The sequence below is a fragment of the Galeopterus variegatus genome, unplaced genomic scaffold (genome assembly GCF_000696425.1).
Source record: "Galeopterus variegatus unplaced genomic scaffold, G_variegatus-3.0.2 Scaffold1082, whole genome shotgun sequence".
NCBI lineage: Eukaryota > Metazoa > Chordata > Mammalia > Dermoptera > Cynocephalidae > Galeopterus > Galeopterus variegatus.
In genome coordinates this window covers 284,527-290,980 of record NW_007727193.1, presented here as the reverse complement: position 1 = coordinate 290,980, position 6,454 = coordinate 284,527, and positions in this window count along the sequence as shown.

Here is a 6,454-nt window from a genome sequence, read left to right as displayed (position 1 = left end):
CTTGGGGCAGGGGTCCTGATGAGAGAGAGAGAATTGGGTTCGATGGAATCAGATGTGCTTGGGAGCTGCAGGCAAAGGGAAGAGGGACAGACGAGGCCACCTGGCAGTGGGATCCTGGGGGCAACTGGAGGAAAGCTCGTCAGCAGGTTCTCCATGTCAACAGGGAGCCACAGGAGATGCTGTTGTCCGTGGGGTTGGGTGGAGCATAGCATTGGGAGGGTGGGAGAGGGTTGGCCTGCGGGATCCAGCCGCAACACAGACTGTAGAGCCAGGATGCTCTGCTTCCCAGGCCACCCCCTCAAGGTCCTCTTTAAGGACCCCTTCCTGGGGCAGCTCTAAGTTCCAAACAGTCCCCTTTGCAAATCTCCAGGCTTGTGATCATGTCAGTAAGAGCCCCGAGGGGAGAGGCTGCCTCTGTTTTAACCATCTCTGCATTCCCAGCGCTGAGCACGGTGCCTGACACACAGGAGATGTACAATAGGAGGTTGTGGATGAATGAAAAGCTGTGCTGAGACCAGGAGAGGGCAGTTCCAGGCTGGGAGACTGGGAAGGAAAAGCACGGAGGGCCTATTCTGTGCTGGTCACACTTCATGGAAGAAGAGGAAATGAGGGCTCTAAGAAGGTAAGTCACTTGCCAAGGCCATATGGCCAAAGGAGCAGAGTTGGGATTTGAGGAGGCCTCTGACTGCAGGGCCTAAGCTCACTTCTCTACCCTGCACCAGAGCCACTGGGGCAGAAACGAGGCCTCCACACCTCCTCTGCACCTGGCGCCTGGTCCCACCTCCACCCCCAGAGGCAAACGTGCTCTCTCCAGGCAGAGGCACCTGCCCAACACGGGAGAGGGGCTCCTGCTCTCTTCACCCCTGTAGTCCTCAGTGAATGGCCCAGCTGTATAAGACGTGTGGGACAGAGGTGGCCAGAGGGACACCGGCAGGTTCAAGGCAGAGAGAATGCCAGTGTCTCCAGCTAGGAGACTCTGGGATAGTCCCCACACAGAGGGGAGAACTGACTTTGTAAAGGGAGTCTCCCCCTTCTCTTTCTCCTCTCACAGGGCTGGTCTTGGTTCATCCCCGGTACACTCTGGCAACTTGATGGCGTGATGAAAGAAGGGAGTTGCTATTTATTGGGGGCTTACTATTTGCCAGGCACCGTTCTCAGCTCTTTATGTGAATTAACTTAATTCACGTTTCAATAACCTAGATGAGCTAAGTATTGTTTCTAATCCTTCTTTTATAGAAGAGGAAATCAAGACACAGAGAGGTTAATTTGACCATGGTCACAGACAGCTACCTGGTAGCAAAGCCACAGGTGTGAACCCAGGTGGTCTGGCTAGAGCCTGTGCCCTAACCACTATGCCACTCTCCCTCCTTCATCTGGTGGTAAGTCTCTGGGCTTTGGATTCAGTTTCGGTCTCCACCACCAGGAGCTAGACACATTTGATTTGCTCCGTAACCTCCCTGAGCAGAATGGGTAAAGTAAGGAAGGATGCCCTAAACATGGGCTGCATTTCTCAGGCTTTGGCTGGCTTTTAGTCTCAGCCTGAGGACACCCAGGTGCAGGTTCAGTCCTGCTCTGCTCTCAAGCAACGTATATGGCCCCAGGCAGGCAGGAGTCAAGCAGCTCTGGCACGGAATCCCAGAACACCCTAGCTGCTAATCTGGTCCAGACCTTGTGGTCCACTTCTGAAAACTGGGCTCTTGAGCCTCATTTTCCTTCTCTGTGAAATGGGGATAATAATAGCTCCTAACGCTTGCTGTGAGGCTTAAAGGGGACAGGGCATATAGAATGCTTGGCACATACTGGACACTCACAATTAGTAGTTCCCTTTATCCCATATCCCTCCACCTTAGTTCCCCTGGAAATAATACCCCTGCTCTTCATCCAGTTAAATCTGGGGCTGGAGTTTGGGTTGACAGAAAGGCTCTGACTTCCATGATGTCAGGACAGAGTCCAGTTTAAACCTTCATAACACTCCAGTTGCCCTATGGTGATCCCAGGCTGTCCTGCCAAGGCTTGAGTTTGCAGCTGCATCTCACAGGGGGAGCAAGGCTCCCACAGCCGAGACCCAGCTGGGGAATCCAGGTCAAGGAACATTAAGTGTGATCCCATCGGGGGAGCCATCTGGCCAGACCATGCATGGCTCACCTCAGCTTCACCCAGGGGCAGGGCTCTGTGCAGAGCATTCTCTCCCCAACTCTCAGAGCCTGCTGCTGCCACCCCCCGACTGGAATTTTCTACAATGAGCCCACACCTTCATAACTCCAGAATTCCAAGTTTTGGAAAGATCAGCTATCCCCTTATGACCACAGGGTAGTAAATGAATGAGACAATTCTGTATTTCTTTTGTAATGAGATTTTCTTAGCAAGTTTTAGGTTTTGGCTTTGCTCACCTCTTAGCTCCCTGTGGAATAGTAATGCTTTTAAGATGAGAAAATAAAAATAAAATTAAAGAAACATTTTACTGCTTGTGTGACCTTGGGCACATGCTCAACCTCTCTAAGGCTCAGTTTCTCCTTCCGTAAAATGGGAAGGTGACCAGCTCACATGATGTTTATGAGGCTCAGAGGAGATAATGCACTTGTAAGCAGACAGAGGCAAATACTGTTATCATGGTCACAACACCCTTTTCATATTGGAGCTCCAAAATAAATATACCTATCAAAATATAAAATGAGCATGCCCTTTGATCCAGAATATGTATGCGATATCCACGAATATGTAAGCAGAAGTATATCAGGATATGCTTATGTGTATATTCAAGACTGGAAACAATATAACTGAATCCATCATAAATCCATCTCTATAGTGGGACACTGGGAAATAGGTCTCCAGGTGATGGAAATGTGTTTGAGATAAATCATTAGCGAGGGAGGGGCGGGGAAGTGCAAAACAGTGTATACAATATAGTTGCTGTAAATAAAAAAGGAGATTTATACACATATTGGAATAGCTAAAGATACGCAAGTGTATATACAATCTACCTTTACTGGGAGGATCCAGAAGGATCTGCTGACAATGTTTCTCTCTGAGAAGATGGATTGAGGATCTGGGTGTGGAAGACGGACTTTGATTTTAGTTTTCTATCTTCCTACAGCATTTGAATATTTGTACCATGTGTGTACATTACTTTTAAATAAATGAAAGGGTGGACCACAGATGAATAAAAATTGTAAGAGCTTTTCTAAACTTAAAAAGCCTGAGATATTATCAGGAAGCTTAACATTTTAGTTTATCAGAACAAAAGGAAAACCTGAAATGTACCTCATTGTTTTGGTTATCTATTGCCATGTTACAAACTCCCTTGAATCACAGAGGCTTGAAACAACATTGGTTTTATTATTAGTCATGATTTTTGGGCTGGCTGGGCAGTTCTAACCTGGGCTTGCTCAAGCGGCTGCACCGTTATGGGTTGCCTAGAGCCTCTCTCTCCGTGGTCTTCATCTCAGACTTCATCATGGTATGGTCTCCAGGTTCCAAGAGGATGAAACAGAAGCTTGGACTCCTGAGGTCTAGACTGCAGAACATGTCACTCCTGCCACATGCTTTGGTCAAAGCAAGCCACAGAGCCAGCCTAGTCTAAAAGATAAAGAAAAGACCTCACTCTTGATAGGAGAATTTGCAAAGACTCTGTGGCCACATTCAATCTACTGCCTTCATGTTAACAGCATAATTGCAGTTTGAGTGATAAAAGTGACTGTTTTATCAGTGCATTTTGCGCTGTCCTCCAGTATCCTGTGAGCCATAGGACACAGTAGACCTGGCTCAATAAGTATGTGCTGAATGAATGAAAATGAATGAATGAACAGCTTTACTTCCTCTGGCAGCCTCTTTGCTCTAACTGCCATGACATCCAGATCTTCAGATGTCATCAGCTCCAGTTCAGCCAAGCCTTGAGGGCCACTGCCCTAGGGGCAGGTTCAGGAGTGTGGCGGGGCTGAGCTCTGATGGGGAGGTCGCGGGCACATCATGGGGCAGTAGCTTCCATGGAACCTGCTGCTGCCTGCTCTCCTCCCCACCCTAGTTGCACAAAATCCCTACACAAGTCAGGAGCCATTGGGCTCAGTCTGTGAGCATCCCTTGAGAAAACCCAAAGGCCACGAGTTCTCAATATTGACTCTCCCTTGCTTTATTTCCTCCCCAGGTGTCCCCAGGTTCAACTACCCACTTGTCCCTCTCCTTCCTTAACAGGTGAATCACCTGTCTTGGGGAAAGACCNAGCATCCCTTGAGAAAACCCAAAGGCCACGAGTTCTCAATATTGACTCTCCCTTGCTTTATCTCCTCCCCAGGTGTCCCCAGGTTCAACTACCTACTTGTCCCTCTCCTTCCTTAACAGGTGAATCACCTGTCTTGGGGAAAGACCCCCACTCCAGGAGTTGAGACATGCTTTCTAGTCTAGGCTCAGTCTTTACCTGACAGTATGACCATGTGCAACCCACCTTCCACCTCTGGGTCTCAGTTTCCTTAGTAATACGATGAGGGGCAATCAGACCCAACAGCCTCCATGGGGACCAATGTGGGCCTCCAATCCAATCAGAACAGCTCCAATTTTAACCTCTCCTGTGTTGGAATATCTTAAAAAACAAAACAAAACAAAACCCCAAATAAAACAGAAAATAAAAACAGCTTTATTGTGATTCAGTTCACATATATACAGTTCGCCCATTTAAAGTATACAATTCAATGATTTTGCTCAGCCATCACCACAATGGAATATATTTTGAAACAAGGGCTCTAGTCTTAAAAACAAACAAACAAATAGTGCAAATTTTAAACCACTTGATTGCAGAAGCCAGTTTCTAGGGGCTTTTTAGCTATGACGCTTTGGGGTCTGCACTCCCTGAAGGTAGGGGGAAGTGGGGAGTATGTTGGGCACAGATGCTGGGCTGGGACCTACAGATGCGGAGCGATGCCCTGGGCCTGGGAGAAGAATCAGCAGCTGCTCTGCACTCCCTGTGGTGCTGGGGCACTGGGCCTCTGAGTGGCGGTGGCAGCTGCCAGAGGCAGGGTCACTCACACACACCACACACACACACACACACACAGAGCCTTCTGCAGGAATAACATTGACTGATTACACCTCCCTCCCATCTATCTCCCAGGACCTGCAGCCAAACATGATGTTTGTTTCATGTATTAAATCCAGAGAAAACCTACCTGAAACAGGCTGAAACAAACAAATGCGCTGACAGATTCATTTACCCAGGAACAGAGTCATCTTGTAGTTGCCCGCCCACCTTTCACTCAGTCTTGGAGCCCCACATCAGGACTGTGAAAGGCCATGAGGTGGGAATGCAGCAAGGTCCAGTGCCCCTTCCTCTTGCTAGAGGGGGTGGTGTGGAATGCACAAGAGAGGGCTCCAGCAACTGCTAGGAATGAAGACCAGTCCCAGCTGGCAGCCTTGAGGAAATGAGACCTCAGTCTTACAACTCCAAGGAACTGGATTCCGCCAACGACCTGGAGGAGCTTCTTCCTAGAGCGTCCAAGAAGGAACGCCACCCTGCTGGCGCTGTGATTCCAGCATTGTGAGACCCTCAGCAGAGGACCCAGTGCGACTCACCCGGACTTCTGACCTACAGAAACTGACATGATAAATGTGTGTTGTTTCAAGTCACTAGGTTTGTGCTGATGTCACATGGCAGTAGAAAACTAATACAATTACCATCTACTACCAATACCACCAACACCAAATTACTATCACCCAATGCCACCACCATTACTCCCACCCACTACTGTCCCCACATCCCCCACCAATATCAGCACTGTCACCACCCCTCCCTACCACATGCCACCATCTTATCATCACCCCACCACGCCCTCACCTTCACTGCCTCACCATCATCATCATCATCACAGGGACCCTGTGCTCTTGTGTGAGTACTAGACTTCAACTCTCCAGAACATTTCTACCCTGTGTGTGACTGGTCTGTCACTAGTCACAAGTCCGTATGGCCTCTGCCCTGGATTTGCATCTAGTGTAATCTGGTCCACACCCGTCCTGGGCTCTTGCCCACCAGCATCAGGTCCTGCCCCCAACCTAATTCTTGCCAGTCCTTTCCCTAGGGCAGGATTCTGGAATCTCTGCTTCAGGCCTGAGCTGAGTCTTGCCAGAGATTGGGCAGGTCTTTCAGAAGCTGTAGACCCAGCGTCCACCTGAAAGAGAAAACTCTTGCTGCCTTGAAGCCCCTGCTACCCTGGCCATCTCTTTCTCCCTTCCTCTAAACCTGGATCAGAAGCCTGCAGTGTTAGCAGATAGGATCACGATTGAGTTTGCAACACCTTGGAGAGCAGATTCATAGCATTAGGTCATCTGGGGATATCTTAAAGATACTGATGCCCAGGCCCGATCTCATAAATTCTAACTCAGCTGATTGGGCTGGGTCCAGGTGTTAGTATTTTTTTTTTTTCCTTTTTGTCTTTTTTTCGTGACCGGCAACGGATCACAACCCTCAGTG